Raw genomic sequence first — 22,331 nt, 5'->3', positions numbered from 1 at the left:
CTTAAAGTTATTATTTTAGACAGGTGAGCGATAATGTGGGTTAAACTGTCAAATTGTAACAATCCAAGAATTATGGGATTTAACGAGATACGTCCACATATATACTTACAGATTACCCGGAGGCACCCTGGATTCAATGAGATACATGCAAATGTATGCAAGCAGAATACACGGTCACCTGTGATGTAATGAGATAGATGCAAATATATACTAGCAGAATACTTGGCGTTGCCTTGGATTGAATTAGATTGATTGAAATATATACTAACAGAATACCTTGCGTCACATAGGATTTAATGAGATTGATTGAGATATATACTAGCAAAACACCCAGCGTTGCCCGGGATTGAATGAAATAGGCGAGAATATATATATTAGTAAAATACCTGGCATCGCTTGGGATTTGAGGAGATAAATGTGTTGTATATTACCCGTCCTTTCATATACATGCTATAAATGACCTACCTACCCTAGGTAAGATACAATTATTTCATATGTGTGATACCCGTCTTATGTAGGTAAAATATTCTTTTGTTCGAAATAACAAATGATACATAAACATACAAAATTCCTCTCATAAAAATAACAAATATGTTACAAAATCAAATTCAATTTTCTCATTGTTTATATGGCCCCGAGCTAGTATATATATATATATATATATATATATATATATGTGTGTGTGTGTGTGAAAGTGTGTGTGTATCTGTATATTTGTGTGTGTGTACACTTCCCTACGCAATAACTCAATTTTTACTCTACAGACTCGAAATTTGATATACAGGTTACTGAGATTTGGGAAAATCGATGTGATCGGTTTTTGGTCAGCAATTTGGCGATTAAGGGGTCAAAGTTCAACGATTTGACCTTTGAGAACTCTACCAAACTCCTCCGACAATTTTGGGTCTATGCACTTGAAATTTTAGATATAGGTTCCTTGGACATGGATCTAACTTAACTTGACTTGGGCCCAAAACAATAAATTTTAAGGGGTCATAATAGGGGTGAAATTAAAAAAAGTTGACCTCAGCAGTCTCTTTCAAATTACTCAGACAATTTCTGGTCTAAATATTTGAAATTTTACATAAAGGGTATTCAGAGATAGGGCAAGCTTTTTCATCAGTTTGGGTCGAAAATTTTTAGTTACCAATATATAAACGTATGTATGTCTGTCTGTTTGCATATCTGCCTTATACTTTCAATAGAGGCGACGAATTTTATCAAGATCAGTATCGTTTTAAAGTTCAATCTTTCATATGAAAAATATCGAAAAATTGGCTAAAAACATTAATATCTTCCCCTTCAACTAGGCACTTTTCTTTTTCCGCCGATATTTTTGAAAGTTATCCTCTCCTGTAGATTGTCTAGCCTTAATTTTAAAAAATGTCGCTTCCAGTTTGGCGGTGGTCGTAACAGCATAAACGTTAGGTTTTACCCAGTTCTTTTCCTCCTTTGCGGTACAGGTTCGAGCCTGCCTTCCTACTACCGCTTTTTATTTTTTTTGCTCAACATATACATCCAAACACCCGGGCAACGCCGGGCGCCCATGCTAGTCTATAATATAAAAGGCAAAATGTGTTTATGTGTGTGTGTATGTCTGCAAAAAACTTGACACATGCCGCGGATCCTGACAAAATTGGTATCGTTACGAAGCTCCCTCTTTCAGACAACAAATATCCAAAAATTGGCCAATAAAGTTAACTACTTCACCCTCAACTCGGCCGTTTTTTTTACAAGGAGTCATTTTTTTTGTCCACATTTTCACAAGTCATCATCTCTGTTGGACTGACTACTCTTAATTCGAACACTCGCGACTTCTGGTTTCACAATGGATGCATGAGCTAAGACATTAGGGTTTTTTTTTTTTTTTTTTTTTTTTTTTTTTTTTAAACACCGCTCTCCACCCAGGCTGCATACTGTTGTTTTTAACCCCCCCCATACACACACACACCTATCCCCCCCCCGCTACTACTACCTTTTCTTTTATAACCCCCCCCCCTTCCCCGGGCTGCTTACTGTTGTTTTGATCCCCCCCACCTCTCCACACCTGGGTAATGCTGGGTACCCTCTCTAGCTCTTTAATAATTCTTATTAAATTCATCACATAACAAGTGACAAACTAGACAGATAAAACCTCTCATACAAATGTGAGAAGGCATTTAGAAACAAAATCTGATCCACCTTCCAATCAATAATAAAGATAAAAAATAATAATATACATGTATGATTAAAGATCGAATCAATAAGTTTGTTATATTAAATGGATATTGATCATATGATTTTTTTTTACCGTTTTACCATACAATTAGCATATTTTACAAGATATCAATTTCGTTATGGCTTGCTTAGAATGCAAACACACACACATTGTTAAGAGTTTAATGTTTTAATGCTACAAAGGAGCATGCATGTTGCTAACATCCCGCCTTCATTTAATCAGCAACCTGAAAGATGTGTTTGGTCAATTAATCCTATTTCAGTCACATAAATTATTTAAAGTTGAAAGAACAGACAGAATGGCAGCTGCCAGTATCCATGCAGAGAGCTGGATTATTTTCTTTTATCTTCACAACAGAAGATGTTCGCTCTTAATATCAGCAGTAGTAGTTTTTCTTTGTCTTTACTGACAATAGACATATTCGCTCTTCATATTGGCAGTAGTTCTTTTTATCAATAATAGTGAAAAAAAAAAAAAAAAAAAAAAAAAAAAAAAACACCTGTCTAAAATACGCGGATGGTGTAGCATACAAAAATGAACTGATCTTTGAGCAAAAAATATCACTCCTTTCATTTAACTATTTTAGACTGCCAACAACGCCTATTTTGCATAATCACAATTTCCGTCACAAATCAAAAATTCTAAGAAAATTGTTGAGTAGATGTCCATACCAGCCTGGGATACATTCTTAAGAATCAGTCCAACAGTGGCTTTATTTGTGCCAAATGTTGGTTTATGTTCTTAAAAGAAATTTTATTTTCAATGATTTTAATTATTCCTGATTGATATTTTATTTATTTTTTTTTATTAGTCATGAATAGATGAAGGCAAAAGAGTAATTAGCCTTACAGTCACATCTACTTGCCTGTCACCCATAACACTGGGAAGAAATTTAACAAGATATCGATGTGTCACATAAAGTTTCATTTTACACTCTTAACCTCTATTCAACTAGAACAAAAAAAGACCGGGGGGGGGGGAAAAAAAAAAAAAAAAAAAAAAAACAATAAAAATTTCGTACTTGCCAATCAGTCCATCAATTAGTATGCTGCACTTAGAGGTTGTGAGCTCAAATCTCATACTGGACATTATTTTCATTCTGACTTTGTCCCAAAATGACAGTCATTTTTAATTAGTGTTAAGCATGTGGTTTACTTTTTTTTTTATCTGTAAGCTACAAAATTAATGGAAATTCAGACCCTAGATAGCCATACTAGTATATACATATTAAAATTTTAACAAGGAAAAAAGTGTTTTGTGAGAGCATTTGAGCATGCCGTTTTTATGTTTTACTGCATTAATTTTACAAGTATCCTCAGGAAAATATATGAATCCATGGATGAAATAGTGTAGACTAGACTCCAAAGCCTTGGAAGAACTAGTATAAGAGGACAAAAACTCTGAAATTATATCTGAAATCAAATAGCTCTAGGTCATGTAACAAACAATTCACCAATATAATCATGATGAACCTGGTGCATAGAGTGGATCCTGTTGTCTACAATACAACCTGCTCAAAAGAAATGCATTTGAATACGGTCTACAAATTTTTACTGTTATCCTCAGGATTAAGTAGTCACCATACATATATTTGAGCCAAAGACAGGTTGTTGCCACTGGTTTTCATCTCATGATTGGTCGAGTCTGGTCAGGGGTAACTAAAGATATATCCACTAACTATGTGGATCTCAGTTTTATTTTCACACCTACAGCGCTAGTAATTTACTAACACCTGACAGTATCCTATAGCTTTACAAAGCCACCATTTGCCTATACATGGAATATTGTTACCATATATGGACCGGTGCATCAACCATTGGACAAGGTAAAAAAAGGAAAGGGTCTCTAATCCAACAGGTCCCCTACTGTCAAACCAAGCTCCAACCTCTGTCCCATCACTACGACGTTGCATTGCTGTGCTTATTTTACAAAGACAATACTGGAGTCTACTCAATGTAAATAACTGACCAACCCAATAAGCAGCAAAATCACACGTCTTCACTGTAGATGTTCTCCGATGCTAGAGTCCTTTACTCTGAACATTTTTTTTTTCCTCAGATTGCTAAACTTTGAAATTCTCTCTTTGTAACCAGATTTCTTCACTGTACTAGCATGCAGAAAATGTAAGCGTAATTTAAACAGACATCTCACTGCTCAACTCCCTACTTAGAATTGGTGTTGGAATGGTGCCTAATTCACAGTAACCCCTTTACGTCTCGGTGGCAATTTGCCTTGTTTTGGAGTGAATACGAGTAATAAAAAAAAAACAGTTAGAAATGTCTTCTAAACAAGCTTCCTCAAAATCAATGGAGATTAAGAAAAAAAAAAATTAATGAAAGAAACCTTTCAATGTTAAAGTCACAAAGAGGTTCAAATAGAAAACAAGTATAGAAAACTTTAGTTGAGGAAGAAATTTTGCAGCACCAAAGGCGAAATAAAAAAAAAAAAAAAAAAAAAGAAAATTATCACATAAATGTAGTCTGTTCATTTTAATTGTACAATTCTTTAATGTCAGGAATGTTTTCCAAATGAGCTTCCCAAAACTAATGGGGATTAATAAAAATAAATAAATAAAAATAAAAAATGAAGCCATTTCAGTGTTCAAGTTACAAAGAGTTTCGAATACAAAACGACATCAAAAACTTGAGCTGTGTGTGGATTCAATACAAAGAGAAATTAAAGAAAAACAATCAATTTTTACTTACCTCAAGAAGCGAAAGCGACGATAACGAAACCAATGCAGATGGAAGTAGAGATCCTACCAGATCACAAGTCAGAAGTTAGGGACCCTGAAAAAAAAAAAAAAAAAAAAAAAAAAAAAAAAAATTATAATATATATATATATTTTAAATATCATTAATATTGAACCATTTTTATCTGGAGATTCAATGAAATCTTTAGTACAATGGAATACTTTTCGGACAGAATGTGAGAATGAAGAATTCAAATCAATTATTTTCTCATTATTTCATGAAACATTTTAATAAACATACAAATATAACTTGGCTGTTTTGTTTTCCTTTTTTTTTTCTTTTATTTCTTTTTATAAATAAAAAGTTGTTTCTTTTCAAGGCAGAAAAACTAAAAAATTTTGAGAGAAAAATGTTGGCTTGTTTTTATGCAACAAATGGAGTCGAGTTGAAGAACTATTGCTTAACTGGAAATGGGGAAATAGACAAATAATGTTGATGTAGAAACTCAAAGAGGGAAGATACAAAGAACAAAACAGTTTTTTTTTTTAATGTTGCTATAAAGATATAACTAGTAGGGCTACCCAGCATTGTCCAGGACAAAAGTGTAACATAACTTCTTTTTTCTTCCACCCCCTTCCTTTCCCTTGTGCTTAGCCCATTGCTCTCTGTACACATGCACACACAACTTGAGTCAGCATAAGGAAAATAATTACGAAAAAAAAAACAAAAAACAAAGGAAACAAAAGCTTTTACATAAAAGCATTAAAAGTTGTGCATACATCATGATAATAAATGATATGAATCACCATTTGACCCATCCCCAACTAAAGAATAAGTCTTTTCTAAATTTTAGATATCTTTCTGGGGTTATGCCAATTAAAAAAAAAAATATATCAACTTTATAGGGGTTTGTGGCGCATTTTTCAAGCTTTAGCTAGGTATACAGACAACTTCCCTTTATGTAATAGATAAAAGCATTAATTTTGCTTTTTTACACATTTTCTTGCCATTTTCTCATGAAATGTAGGTGTCTCAGTATATTTATATACCTCTCCTCCAGGAGGTTAGACAGAAGGTCAGGTATGGTTTTGCAAGCTAGGATACTAAGTGAAGTGCATTCTGACCTACAAAAACGCCCAAGTTACCACGTTAGTTTACCTTGGTAGTGGCGTCTCAAGCAATCTCCAACTACACCTCTCTTGAATCGGCACTGTTTGAGTCCAGTGGCAAGGAGAAGTCCAGAATGACTGGAAACAATGCAGAGATAAGCGGAGCACATACAGCACCTGGAAGTCCCAAATAGTCCTCCATTTAGTACTGACCAGGTTCAACGTTGCTTAAATTCAGTGATCTGTTGGGAACCAGTGTGTCAACGTGATTATCTATAATATAAATCTTGCCTGTCTGTTTAAATGTATGTAGGTTTATATGTCTGCCTAAAAGCATGTAGGTTTATATGTCTGCCTAAAACTTTCAACAGAGGCGATGGATTTTCACGAGATCAGTATCATTTTGAAGCTAGACGTTTCGGACGACAACTATCGAAAAAATTGGCCGAAAACATTAATTCCTTCACCCTCAACTGGGCAGTTTTCTACCAGGAGTGACCGATGTTTTTGCGAGCCATTTTTGCAAGTCATCATATCGGTTGGATCGACTTTGCCTAATTTTAACATTCCGAACTTCCAGTCGCGTCATGGAGTAGCGGTAAGATGTTAGATTTTTTTCACTTTTTTTTCCGCCTTCGCATCACAAGTTCGAGCCTGCCTGCCTACTACTTTTTTTTTTTGCTCAACACACACCTCCAAACACTCAGGCTAGTGCTGTGTAAAAAAAAACATAAAAATCATTAATATTGGCACTGATTATTAAATGGATGACGTTTTTACCGATAAACCCTATACTCGATTGCTGACTTTCAAAACGCTGACATGGTGTACCACACATTTTTCTTTTGCCATGGTCTCATTATTTTGAGAAATAATTAAAATCTTAGATGTACTATGTCCAAGTATTAGCATGATCCAACTACATGCCTATAATTTATGAACTGAAGAATAACAAGACACTCTTAGAGTTCATAACAGCTGAAATGATAATTAAAAGGAGTCTTCATTCAGTATCTTATTAAAAAATAAAAATGCTACAATCAAGTGCTGATGGTATACTTGAAACGATCAAACGAATATGTTGATTATCCAAACACTTTTCTATTGTTTTGTCATGGATTTAACGATTGATGACTACTTGGAGTTCTGCAACTGATTTTGGTACATATGGTCTTTCAAAAAACTTAATAGAAATCCGGTGAGTGCAAGACCATCTCAAAGTAAAAAGATATAAAATATCTTGGTATAAACGTTACCTATCTGCACGCTAATATCCCTATATATATATATATATAAAATGGGTTAATAAATTCCAACGAAAGAAAGATGTATATTTAAATAAGGGAGTAGTCACCAAGACACGGAATAATAAAATAATGTTAAAAAATACACATTGTTGGTGACTACTCCCTTATTTAAATATATATATATATATATATATATATATATATATAAGATGAACTCAAATTTCCCCCCCCTCTGATTTTGACCTTAATAGGATTAAAAATCAAGACATTTCATGCAAATGTAATATGCACAAACTGCAGCACAATATCTGAGGTGTGTTATAGGCCTATTACCTCACCACTTCCTCAAAAATCGTAGCTTTCTATATTTATTCTGGTGAGAGTTCACTGCCAAAATCGGTTAAAATCAATGGAAGTAGTAAAATCTTTTCTCTAATAAATTCCTCCTTTCCCCGCCACTACTTAACACTGTTGCACGTTCACAAGGGACAGTTACAAATGAACACCGGTTTGGGTTTTCTTTACTTCGTAGTTGCTTAAAAAAACTGGAATGGAATTTTAACGAATTGAAGGGTTATGTATGCCATTTTTTTTTTTTTTTTTTTTCTTGCTTTCTGTGTTTTTTTTTGTTTTCGTTTTTCCGAACATGTACATTTTTTTCCCCTGATTTATGCTTTTTTCTTTTTTTAAAGTTTTACGTTTGTTCGCTGTTTTTTTTTTTTGTTTTGGTTCTGCCAATTTTTTTAAAGTTTAACATCGTTTTTTTTTTTAAACAGGGTTATTACTTCATTTATTCTTTACTTTACCCCCCCCCCCTTACACACACCTCCAAACAACTGGGCAACGCCGGGTACCCCTGCTAGTTAATAATAAAGACAAGAAATCTTTGACTTTGCTAAAAGCTGACATGACAATTAAAACTAGTGTTCATTAAACGGTTCAATTATGCCATCTTTGCAATGGTGGTAATAAGACAAGTTCTTGCTATGAATGTGTTACATTTTGAGGATATACGTTATTGGTTTAATACTAACTAAAAAATAAGTATAATCTTTAATGGATATATTTAGCAACTTGCTGAGCAAAATGGTGAGGTAAAAGCCACTGGATGTGTAATGATTGAAGTTTGTGATGAGACATTTTGTTTACCTATCTACCTTTTTTTCTCTCTCCAAGGGCGATAACTCTCCATGCTTCGATTCCGTTGAAATAACTTTTTTTTTTCTTTTTTTTTTTTTTTTTTACATTGTATCTCACAGATAGCCAAATCGAACTGAACCTAATTCAGAAAAAAAAAAGAAAAAAAGTCCTTTGAGAATCAGACCCTAGCATCACAATGTGCTAAAATTTTCATAGTATGAAAAGTACAGGAAAAAAAAAATTCCCTTCATATTTCTCCCATGGAAGCAAGGTATGGCATACGTTATCAGTTTACTATCAACTCCCCAAATTAGCAGAAGACGAATTATAACCTTTAACAGATTTATTCAACAACTTACAGAGCAAAATGGTAAGATAGAAGTTGGTGAGTGATCAGAGACACTTTTTTTTTTTTTTTTTTACACCTTTCAAACTGTCACGACGGATCTCCTTTATCAAGGGTGATAACTCTTCTTTCATTCCAAGAGAATGAACTTATTTTTAGGTTTTACCTAACAGAATGCCTTGCAAGGAGGAACCAGAGCTTGGAGTCCAGTCGAGCAGCATTTATGAAAATAATGATGGAATAGAGAAAGATTAGCAACATCTATTCTGTGAGAGAAGGGGCTTTAGGGAGGAGAAGATAACATTACTCATTAGATAACGACATGTAGGCAGACAAGTGCAAGTTTTTAAACGAGTTTCATAATGGACGGCATGTAACATGCCTGCTATTTATCATTCACAGATCGTTTAAATACCTCCATTTATCTTTCATAATATTTTTTTATCAAGATACGTTTTTACACTGAACACAAGCCACTTTTTTTTTTCTTAAAAGTTAGATTTACAAGGCCCATTGCCACCAAGACATAAGCGCATCCTAAGTGGGGGGTTGTGTAACAAGATGTATGTTTACATTGCATTTAAATTTCTGCATGTTGGTACAGTCAGGGAAACCGGACGCAAGCAGGTTTTGAGAAAAGAAGCTATTAGAGTAAAACAAATTCCGACATCTTACAATTGGCCACAATCTTAAAACTTGTTTTCTCAAAAAGCCTTGGAAGTATCTTTGGCATAATCTGTATCTGCTCTTTATTCAGTAACTAGCAAGGATATCCAGCGTTGCCCAGAGTAAAAGTATAACATATTTCTCTTAAAACTTTCATCTCTCTACCACCAATTTTTCTCCTAAACCACCCAGTCCATTCCTCTCTAACTGAACACACACAAACAACTCTCCTTTATATGATAAATTTCTCAAGTAATGATTAATTATTTTCTTTCCAAATAGGTGCATAACACTGAAAAGCCGACGCCTACAAAGAATGAATAATTTTTCTAAAGTTTAGATATTTTCATCTGGGGCAACACTGATCAAGAATATACCAACTTTGTGGGTGTTTGTTTTGTACTTTTAGCTGGATACACAAACACCCATACAAATGCCATTTATATAATAGATTAGCAGGGCTGCCCAGCATTGTCCAGGGACCTAAGAACTAAATATATGTTAAAAAGTATCAAGTTTCTCACACCTCTAGAAGAGAAATTCCTTTTCTTAATGTGGAGAGTGAAAATATAAAACTTAGGAGGCCTTCAGAGCGAAAGAGCCAAATAAAATCAAGCATGCCTCCAAAGCACTACTAAAACCAAGTTTTACAAAACGGCCGAGTTTAGATGAAAGAATGTTTTTGGCCCATTTTTCGATATTTGTTGTCTGAAGGGTCGCGCCTCAAAACTATACTAATCTCATGAAAATCCGTCACCTCCATCGAAAGTTTTAGGCAGACATACAAACATACATTTAAACAGACAGGTGAGATTTATATTATAAACTAGTGGGAAGTACCCGGCGTTGCCCAGGTGTTTGAAGGTGTGTGTGTTTGGGGCGGGGGTGGGGGTGGGGGTGAGTAAATCAGAACAAAAATGGAAACTTAACCCTGTTTAAATATTAAAAAAAAAAACGATGTTAAACTTGCCATTATTAGACACAGACTCTTGAGGCTAATAGGCTGAGCCTGAACACCTGTGCTACGGCGACAGTAGCAATGTAAGAGCGATTAAAAAGTGAATGTCAAACATCATGCTATTCCGCAGTTATTAATGAGGTCAAATCGTTTTACTGTGGGTTGTTTTGAGTTTATTTTCCCCCAAACGTTTACATCCGGTTCGAATCCCGTTTCACCGTTTTTATACTGAAAAGTGAAAGCAACACGCGGTGTTGCCCGGGTGTATGGAGATGTGTGTGGCAATGTAAGACCGATTAAAAAGTGACAAACATCACGCTTTTCCGCAGTTTTTAAAGAGGCCAAATCCTTTTACTACGGGATAGTTGTTTAGAGTTTGTCCAACTGATCGAATCCAGTTTCGCTTTTTTTATACCAAAAAGTGAAAGCAACACGCGGCGATCCAAAAATGTGGAATATTTAGCGTTTCAAAATCGGGCTAATTAAATAGACAGGCGATCCCTGTTGTTAACTTGTAGCTATGATTTAGACAGCATATAAAAAGTTTTAAGAATGAGCGACCCCCCCCCGAGAACCCCCTCCCCCCGGAAAAAACCCTTTTGCGGACATACAGAAAAAGCGAACACACACACACACATACTTTGCCTTTTATATATAATAGAGATGATAACAAGGGCTAGAACAACAAAATATTCTTATTGTTTTGACTCGATTATATATCAGACACCGTTAACAAACCCCAAACCACATCACTGTATAAAAACATACAATATCAACGGATATTTTCTCGAGAGTCAAAATAATAGTGTTTTCCTAGTCCTAATAACACAAAAAATGATAAAATTCAATGGCACAAATGGTACCCAAAGAATGGATCTAAATCTTTATTTTTCCTAGGTCATGCTGATTAAAAGAAATTTTTAAAAACCATCTTTGTAAAGGTTTGTTGTGTATTTTTCAAGTTTTAGCTGAGCATACAAACACACACAACTGGCGTTTACATAATAGAAGAATACTACATCACAGAAAAAAAAAAACACCAATATCATGATTTGGAAGAAGATACTTGACCGAAAATTCTCTAAACAAAATATAATGATTGTCAGAAGTATAAAAGGTTTAATGTTCCATTCTATCTCATTCAATCAGCATATAAGCATGCATGGAGGGGCATGAATAATGATTAGCAAACAAGAGTTTTTGAACGCCTTGATGGTGATTTTCATTAAAAAAAGAACCTGCAATACTTGATTGAATAGACAAAAAACATATACATAGAAATACACAAATACATTTCTATTTATAAAAAGTCAAGCGGGTGTATGTTTATATATTTGTACTAGACGGAAGACCCGACGTTGCCCGAGATGTAATAAGGAAAACAATGTCTTTTCACTATGCTCATAGCAACGTATAACCACCTACTTCCAGTTTTCCTGTTAATATAGTCTGAAGAAACTGAAATTTTAGTAAATCTTAACTAGTGTCTTATATATATTTATGTTCTAATTATTAAAACACGGTATATGTATTTGAGGTTTTAAGAGGATTCTGCCCCCCCCTCCTCCCCATAGCTCGCTTAGAAAGGGTACATAGATATTTAATGCATTGAAGGGCACACAGATTCGGGACCATTTCTACCGTCTTCCTCAGAATTTTATACACGATTCAAATTTCATCAAAAAAATGTTTGAAAGCTTAAGAGGGGTTCTGCTCACATAATTCCCTTATGGGGGCACTCAGATCAAGAACTTCTTCCATTGTCTTCCTCAGAAAATTTTACATATAAATACACATTCAGTTTTTATGTAGATTCTCTTACCTTTCTTTCTAAAGGGAACATATACACAAATGGTGACATTTATATAGCAGTCCGCCAAGCATAGCCCGGTCTTAAAATATGCATAAATATTATTTTAATACAGAATTCTCATTATAAACAGAAATACTGTAGGTATTAAACCGAACGTTAAATTTCTTAAAAGAAAAAAATAAGATGAAGTATCAAAAGATGAAGTAAAAAAATGAATAAAAAATAAAAAAGATGAAGTAAAAAAGAAAAAAAGTTTAAAAAAAGTAAAAAATAAAGATGAAGTAAAAAATAAAGATGAAGTAAAAAATAAAGATGAAGTAAAAAATAAAGATGAAGTAAAAAATAAAGATGAAGTAAAAAATAAAGATGAAGTAAAAAATAAAGATGAAGTAAAAAAAAGATTAAGTAAAAAAAAAAGATGAAGTAAAAAAAAAGATGAAGTAAAAAAAAAAGATTAAGTAAAAAAAAGATTAAGTAAAAAAAAGATTAAGTAAAAAAAAGATTAAGTAAAAAAAAGATTAAGTAAAAAAAAGATTAAGTAAAAAAAAGATTAAGTAAAAAAAAGATTAAGTAAAAAAAAGATTAAGTAAAAAAAAAGATTAAGTAAAAAAAAGATTAAGTAAAAAAAAGAGATGAATTAAAAAAAAAGAGATGAATTAAAAAAAAAGAGATGAATTAAAAAAAAAAGAGATGAAGTAAAAAAAAAAGAGATGAAGTAAAAAAAAGATAAAGTAAAAAAAAAGAGATAAAGTAAAAAAAAGATATGAAGTAAAAAAAAAGATGAAGTAAAAAAAAAAAAAAATGAAGGCAAAAAAAAAAAAAAACGGGAAGAAACTAAGACATGTGCATGTGAGTATTATTTTTTCTAAAAAGTTCACTAAGTAAAAAATACTTGAGCTGAAATCGAAACCAAAACCTAAAGACAACGAGTATAGTACACCAGCTTGACATGACTTAAAAAGTGTTTTCAAACCAACTCATACTTAACATAAGGAAGCTGTCATATTTCACGACTGCACATGTGCAGTCGTGAAACAGTTGACAAACAAAAATCTGGTGGCCTCCCACATATCAATTTTTCAATTTTGACCCCTTAGCAGCCCTTTTTCCCCAGATGAAAATGGAGCAAAAAGTTTTACACATGTCTGAATACCGTATATTCAAATTCCAAGCCTGTAGATCAATACTTCCTTGAGTATATAGGTTGAGAAGTGTCCTCACACACATTCTCGCTTTTATAAATATATAGATAATAGTAGAATACCTGTCCTAAGACAGATACAAACAACAAATATAACATTAGTTTTAAATGATTGAATAGAATAAAAATACACAAACCTACATATCTATTTATATAAAAGTATGCATATATCTTGATATATTTGTACTAGTTGGAAGACCCGACTTTGCCAGAGATAAAGAGAAACACTCACTTTTCATAAGGTTCAGAACGCCTTATTACATTTATTTCCTACTGCCTTCATTCCATCTCATTACTCAATATAGTCAGAAGAAACTGAAACTTCGAAAACTCTAAATTAGTGTTCTTATAGATATGAGATAAGTTTCGTTAAAATCAGAAATACATATTTTGAATCTTGAGTGGGATTTTCACAACGTGTCGGTCGATGTAACCTAAACGTTGTGAAAAATCACTCAAGATGAGAACAGTAGTCCGATGAATAATAATACACATAACCAATCCTCATCTCAAAAATTCAGAAACATATTTTGAAGTTTTAAAAGGCTTGTGCCCCATAACTCCCTAAAAGGAAATACAAAAGCATTCAGGACTACTTCCATTGTCATTTTTTGGAAAATTTTATCAAAATAGAATATATTTGAAATTTTAAGAGGAGTTCTACCTTCATAACTCTTAGAAATTAAGGACCATTTATTTTCAGTCTTTTTTTAGAAAATTTTATGTAGATTCTCTAAACTTTTTTTTTTTTTTATAATGAACACACACACATTATATAAAGTGCAGTTGTCTGTATGTCCAGCTAAAAAAAAAAATATATATATATATATATATATATATATATATATATATATATTACTAGCATGGGTGCCCGGCGTTGCCCGGGGATTTGGAGATGTATGTTGAGCAAAAAAAGCGGTAAATTTTTTTTTAACTTTGACCCCTATTATGACTCCTTAAAATTTATTGTTTTGGGCTCAAATCAAGTTATTTAGTTAGATCCATGTCCAAGGAACCTATATCTAAAATTTCAAGTATTTAGACCCAAAATTGTCGGAGGAGTTCTCAAAGATCAAATCGTTGAACTTTGACCCCTTAATCGCCAAATTTCTGGCCAAAAACCGATCACATCGATTTTCCCAAATCTTAGTACCCTGTATATCAAATTTCGAGTCTATAGACGGAAAATTGACAGATTTATTGCGTAGGGAAATGTACACACACACACACACACAGACACTTTCACTTTTACATATATATATAAAAGTGAACGTGTGTGTGTGTGTGTGTACATTTTCCAACGCAATAACTGTCAATTTTCAGTCTACAGACTCGAAATTTGATATACAGGATACTGAGATTTGGGAAAATCTTTGATTAGTTTTCGGACAGAAATTTGGCTGTTAAGGGGTCAAAGTTCAACGATTTGACTTTTGAGAACTCTACCAAACTCCTCCGACAATTTTGGGTCTAAACACTTGAAATTTTAGATATATCCTTGGACATGGATCTAAACACTTGAAATTTTAGATATATCCTTGGACATGGATCTAACTTAATAACTTTATTTGAGCCCAAAACATTAAATGTTAAGGGGTCATAATAGGGGTCAAACTTAAAAAAAAACTGACCGCTTTTTTTTTTTTGTTGCTCAATATACACCTACAAACACCCGGGTAATGCCGGGCTGAAATGCTAGTTTATTATATAAAGCAGAAGTGAATCTTCTATGTTATTTCCAATACATTAAAACAAGAGAGAGGAATGGGCTGGGCGATGGTGAAAGAGGGGTGAGCTAGAAGGATGTGGAAAAAGAAGGAAGTGGGGAAAGAAAAAATAGACACGAATTAAGAGAGGTAAAAGTTTTAATAAAGATGTTACACACTAACCTCTGTTTTTGTACGGCACTAGGCACTTCAGATTTATATATGCGTGCATAGGATTTACTCAAACTAATTAACCGATCATCATGAATTGTGAAACACAGCTGCTAGGCATAAGGATTATAATGTGGACTATATTTAGTTTCGTTTTATGCAAAGGAGACAAATATAGGATGTAATTTCTTAGCGAAAATTCAGATACCTCCAATTTTTGGAAATTTTAATAATTATATATCAATTAAGAAATATTGCCAAAATTGAAATACGTTGAAATCTTTAAAAAATAAAAAAATATTCCTGATATTCCTTTTTGTTTAGAAAGGATTATTCCAATCTTTATTCTTGTTTATTACCTTCAACGATTATAATTAAACAGAGAAAGAGTGATCAAAGCAAGAGTTATAGATAACGTATAGAATAAGAGCGGGAAAAGGTGTCCAAACAACGTACGGCTGAAAGTTATGAACAGAAAGTAAGCGATGGTTCATTCAAGGAGTCAATCCAAGTCATAGTTAATTAGAACAATTAAAATAGATGGCCTTTCAAACATAACTCAATCCCCAAATCAAGGAATATTTCAGCATGAATTTTGAATACTTGTGCAGAATAAGGACCGTGCTATCATCGGGATTTTTCAGTCAGTTTACATAAAATGCTGGAAGGTGTCGAATAAAAGTTTTGATTTTTTTTTTTTTCGCTGGCCAATTTTTTCAATGAAAAACATTTCCAGTTTTACGAATATAATTCAATAAAAAAATAATTGAAACATGAAAACAATATTTTTTCCCTGTTATGAAGAAAAATACAATGAATAATTATTTTTACAACTTTTAAGAAACTTTAAGGAAAATTAAATTCAAATGAAGAAAAATAAAACATTCATTGTAAGCTAAGTTTCATGAATAAATATTTATTTTTGGATTAGCAAACAAATTTTGATTTCTGTAAGTTTTTTTCTTTTTTATGATTTCTTGTCCAAATCAAGATAAACATTTATTTATTTATTTTTATAGTAAACCAATGATAAATATATTCTTAAATGCCATCGTCTGCAGTGATTTCATTGGCTCAGCGTTTCAGCACTTCATTGTTTTACATAAACTACCCGAAACATTCAAACGATAACACATTCCTTATTCCGCCTAAGCACCGTATTTTGTGTGGTTATAATGTACAAGAAGAAAAAAAGCCTAAGGGAAACAAAAGTTGATTAACTTAGCTTGAATATAAAAAAAAATAAATAAGTACACAAAAAACACTCACACGTTACACTAACATGTACAAAAAAAAAAAAAAAAAAAAAAAAAAAAACACACACACACACGAAATAAGGCCTTTATCGTTGTTTCAATGTTTCATAAATTGGTAGTCATACAAAATTAAGCTACTGGTGCAAAGATGAAAAGAGCAGTAGGGAACACAGGGTCACAGCTGACAGGATATTGATGAAAGAGAGAATTAATCAGTCTCTCTACATATTAATAATTAGTGCTTTTTAATGAATAAAAGCACAGGATATGATGTATAAAAGCAATTGTATAAAACAAACGGTTTATTTTATTCAAGAAAAACAAAAATGTTTATGAGAACACGTTCGATTATTTACCGACTCATCTTCATGAACAATCATTAACTTTCCATAATTAAAGGAAAATATCAAATTCGGTATTCTTTATATATATATATATATATATATATATATATATATATATATATATACACACACACACACACACAAATATTACATAGTGGCTACACTGAACATGCTAATATTTCGGACAATTGGTTGGCAAAAACCAAAAGTCCTCGTCAGGCGATGTAATATGGCTTATGTGTCACTGAAGATGACTGGTTCTCAAATAGTATATTTATATAAAAATAAAATAAATAAAACAGTATATAGTCTTGGAAGGTTTTAACCTTTAAAACTATTAAAAAAAAAAAAAAAAAAAAAATTAAAAAAAAAAAATTTCGTCAGAAAACCATTCAGTCAGTAAGTCATTCAACCACCTGCAACCACCGCATCAACTTGCTCTCTTGAATTCACTATAGTACCAGTAATTATTTTTTAAGGGATCATCAGTTGTTCACCATGAAATACTGTTTCGTGTATGTATGTGTGTGTGTATATATATATATATATATATATATATATATACACACACACACACACACACACTGCCGAGGTATATGATGAACCAGCAACACAGATTGCAAGAAAAAAGAGAAAGAAATACACCGAAATCGAGATAGACACAAAAAAAACAAGGATGGGAACAACATAAAAGAGCAGGAAAGTTCCTAGAGGAGCTTAAACAGGAATATATAGACAAAGATGCTTCACTCCAATGGCTCAAGAGCGGGAGACTTCCATTTGATGAGGAAAGACTCATTACAGCCAGTCAAGATCAGGGCTTACTCACAAATGGATTAAAAAAAATGGCCGGCCTACAAGCAAATGGCCAATGCCGGTTTTGCCACTCAGCAACTGAGAGCCCAAGCCATCTAATGTCTGCATGTCCAATCTTATTGGCAGATGGCCTTTACACTGCCCGTCACAACAAAGTATGTAAGTACCTCCATTGGAAGATCTGTGGAGAAATGCAACTTGACAGAGCAACGAACATCTGGGAACATGAACCACCACCGATAACATCAAACGGAAAAGTGATCGTGTTCTATGACAAAGACATACAGGCGGGCAGATACATAAAAGACAAAGCTATCAAACCAGATATTGTAATATGGAACAAGCCTGAAAGAACTATGCTCATTGTCGATGTCACAGTCCCAAATGATTTCGGCCTTAACAGAGCTGAACGGGAAAGATAACAAAATATCAGGACCTAAAAAATGATCTAAAAACGACATGGTCTCTGAAAGAAATAAACATTATACCGGTTGTGATAGGAGCAACTGGTTTTAAAAAAAAAAGAACCTTCAGAAATACTTAGAAGCAATTCCTGGAAGACCAAGCTGTAACGAGATACAAATAGCAGCCATAAAGGGAACAGCATCAATTCTTAAAAGAGCCCTCGGATATAAATTTAAATCAACAGAATCAAGTGTTAGCTCCAGGAGGGAGCCCCTTGATATCTTAAAACTTACTGAAGTAAAAAAAAAAGAGTTACTTCTTATGAAGATAAAGAGTTAATGAGTTTGTTAACTGAGGATATCCTGGGAGAACTGGAAAATGGATGAAATGGATAGAATTTGATTATTTGCATACTTTTTGTTATGCAAAACAAATCGAAAAGTTGTCAGAAATTATCAAAAATTTATTTATTTTTATTCACGTTCACTCCAAACAAAGCATATCGCCACTTGGACGTAAGGGTCTACTATCTGGGACTATGCTTAAGGAAGATGAACAATATGTTGGTTTACATTACATTTAAATTTCTGAATATCAGTACAGCTAGGGAAGCAGTTAGCAGGAAGGGAATTACAACGTATACTGTTGGAGGGAAGAAACTATAAGAGAAAAATCTTTCTGGTATTTAGGAACCTCAACAGTGAAGGGGTGCGATTTTGTTGCTAAGCAGATTTGTCAGGGTATGTACATCTAAGGGGCACAAGTTAATTTATATTTATGAACTAATTACATTTTGACAAGAGTAGAAAGTGAACTTTGGGTTTACTTATGGCAACTCTTGCCTTCCTTAGCCCTCACATTCAAGGAGTGATATTCCTTTTTTTTCTGGATCAAAATCGACACCTCTAACACTTTTTTTTTTTTTTTTTACCTTGAAGCAGTATATTTTTTAAGCTCCTTATATCAAGTGGGTTCATGTCTTGTCTGGAACGATTTTCATAAAAAATATTGCTTTTGTGAATCAGGGATATTAAGGAATATATTTTGCCTCCATGATTAGTCATTATCGGTCTTTTCAAAAGTCAGCTTAATTTGAAAGCACACGGTTCAAGAACAAGTTGGATCAGCCACATAGAACTTCTGTAAAAGAAAAAAGAAAAATTCTTGCATGAAAAGCTCAAGAAGAATTAGTTAATATTGGACTTAAAGATGGCTAAGAATAGTCAATAGGAAAATATTTCCACATTACTGTATTCCCACAGATGAGGGGTTCTTGGAAAGAAACTTTGTTCATGGAAGTTTCATTTAGATTTAGGTACCAAAGGGTAAACTTTGCTGCTACATATTTCCCTTATGATGATCACATTAACAATTTGATTGTTACTGTTGAACTTATTTTGTTCAACTAACATGATATTTTGTTCAAGATTAAGCCTTCGCACACGTTCATGTGTGGTTTTACGTTTAACAAGCCGAGCATGCAGGGTCCTAAACTAAGTAATTTATTCCAAACACTGTTCCGATACCAAGTTTCATTCCATTACACTGGTTGATAATGCAGCACCAGCCAACAGTTACGGTTGCTCCCGCTGTTTTCAAACATACAACCACTGGTCAAGATCAAACTGTAGTATCTGTTCTTCAGATGCTACACTTCAATTTCTTGTTCTGTCAGTGGAGGAGAAATCCTTCACGACTGAGACAATTTTTATTTTTGTTCCTTTTCTCCCCATTAAAAAAAATGACAACCCTGTCCCGTGGGGAGGCAAAGTAAATAGGAACCACTATGCCTCCATAATATCACAATGCTTTCGGCAACTACCATTCATCTTTTCTGACATCATTCGTTTATGTTATATTTATATAGTAAAGTGAACCCCTACTCTAAAATCATTTTTTTTTTTTATTAGTTTCTAGTATTGATGCGTTTATTGCATAAAAAAAAAAAAATTATTTTTATTTTTTCACTACCAGGATTGGTTGGTTTTGTTTTATGGCATATCAACCCTGTTCAGGTTATTTAATGCCAAATCAAGTGATTTTGAAGAACAATTTTTTAATAGAGTATATTTGATGTTTTTTGGGTTTTTTTAATCAGTTACTATTCAACCCATAGTTGGGACCCTAACAAGTATTACCAGTCCGGGTTAGAGCGGACCTGAGAGCAATGGCAATTAAAGGGTGGCTCCACACTCCCCAAAGCTTGCAAGCTGGGGCCTCACCATCGGATATAGTTTAGTCATATCCAGGACCCTACTCAGGATTGAATGAGAATCAACGAATGTTCCACACTTCCAATACTTTTATTATCAAAATTGGTGAAATCGCTCATTTTTTAATCAATTCAATTGATTGCCTGCTCTAGTTAGGAACCCATCGTGATGTACTGAGAGGAAGCTTCACATGCCTCCCCCACAGTAACTTAGTTCACAATATGTTATAGTCTATATTGCTCTCCAGAGAACCTACTGTTGATTTTATAAAATTATTTTTATATAATGGCTTGAATTAAAGTTTAAAATGGAAAAGTCAAGTATCATGGTTCAACTCTAAACAGAAACATTCATTTTGAATGTGCCCCTATCTTAACACAGAACCTACTTTCGATATTATACATCGGACCCTTCTTGAGCAATGATAAAACTTTTCAAATGCATTTGTGATGTTCGGTTGAATAAGAGTGTTAACATTGATCAAAATTGGACTGTTACCATGTTAATCAGATTTTTTTTTTCAATTATCGAACGCATTCCATCAAAAGACTCCCAGACACAAATTACATTTGTGTTAAATTTCAACAAAAAAAAAAAAAAAAAAAAAAGTCAACCCAGCTGTTTCGGCGTCCACAGGGAACAATCTCACAGACACACATGCACAGTGCCTTTTATATAGTAGAGATCAATATGGTGTTTGAGGTGCGTACAAAATTTATCTCGTTTTCTTTTATTTCTATAATCTTTGATTTATAAATAAAATAAAAATAAAATAAGTAAAATATTGTTTTAACTGTTTATGGAAGTCGGAAGTCAGAACTCACAAACAAGGAGTCCCAGAAGTATTGTCAAGCATTTCATAGTCTAGTATGAATCACAGTAAGATGAAACTGGTATCATTTTTAAAGCTAAATTCATTATGTTTTTGTAATGCTTACGATTTAAAAAATATTTCTTAGATTCAGTAATGGTGTGCACTCAGCCAGAAAAGATGTTTTGCATCCTTGAATTACAAAAACTGAATCATTTGGTCAACGTGCATTTTACAAAAAGAAAAAAAAAAAAAAAAAAAAAAAAATGACTTCAGAAAGGAAATCCATATCGAGATAAATTCAAGAAGGGTGGATGCTTCTGCTTCTCAATTTTAAATGATACGGTTGGGAGCGTTCAAACTGCCTTCAGGCAGAGCCCTGAAAATCTATCAGAAGAGGTAGTACGGAATTTCAGCTTCTGCACATGACACCTTACAATTGCAGGACACTGTGCAAAAAGTTTTGACACACCCTTTATTATTATGAAATATTCCAAATATAATACCAACACTAGATTCCTCAAAATATTTTGACAAAAAGTGTTCCTTGTTCTTAGTATAGGACTTAGTTTTCAATTACATCTCCAAATAAAGAGACAGAAACAATCATCATTTTTACACTACATATGTTAGTAATTATTAGGACTATGACAAGAGAATATTATTTTCATTATTTTGCCTCGAGTATATATCTGTTAAAATCTTATGTTTTTAGATAGAGTGATGTGGTTCTTGATTAACTGTCTCAGATATATACACGAGAGTCAAAACAATGATAAGAATATTCTCTTATCATAGCCCTAGTAATTATATACATCACGTTCCCTACTCCTGAGGGTATAAAAATTGTCATATTTATTTTAAAAATATTTTTTTTAAAATAGATATAACAATTATTTTCATACATACAGATACTAATGTTTTGTACTTATGCAATCATCAGTGCAGAAAGTGATAATTACTGCTGATCAGGAGACTTGAACCCAGTCACAAAGTTACCCTTGATTTCATAGACTAGCATTCTCTCTCAAGGTCACCAGCAATTGAAACGAGAATTTAGGGAAATTAAGTGCCTATATAAATGCAGAGTCAGCAGACATACAGTATTCAACAACCAAAGTCAGAACGTTGCATTTGTGCTGAAGTTGACTGCTTTCTTGTAATTCCATATCGAGGGCTCAACTTAAATTTTTTAAATGGGTCTTTATCTCTTCTCTT

General features: G+C 33.1%; 1 protein-coding gene across 7 annotated transcripts in view; it reads right to left on the bottom strand.

Moving 5' to 3' along the window:
* The window catches only part of LOC145252590 (cysteine and glycine-rich protein 1-like), a 390,115-nt gene that overhangs the window by 296,309 nt on the left and 71,475 nt on the right, over positions 1 to 22,331 (bottom strand). For 6 of the 7 annotated variants that reach the window (XM_080112259.1, XM_080112264.1, XM_080112265.1 and 3 more), the window contains exon 2: positions 4,924 to 5,007. The gene's annotated coding sequence lies outside the window, so the exon portion shown is untranslated. Of the gene's footprint in view, positions 1 to 4,923; positions 5,008 to 19,020; positions 19,225 to 22,331 lie in introns of those variants that run through there. The other variant, XM_080112262.1, reaches the window with a different exon arrangement.

The sequence above is a fragment of the Euprymna scolopes genome, chromosome 29 (assembly GCF_053919585.1).
Source record: "Euprymna scolopes isolate OS-2025 chromosome 29, ASM5391958v1, whole genome shotgun sequence".
In the NCBI taxonomy this organism is placed as follows: Eukaryota; Metazoa; Mollusca; class Cephalopoda; order Sepiida; family Sepiolidae; genus Euprymna; species Euprymna scolopes.
The sequence above is the reverse complement of the archived record's forward strand: the minus strand, read 5'-3'. Positions and strand labels throughout refer to the sequence as shown.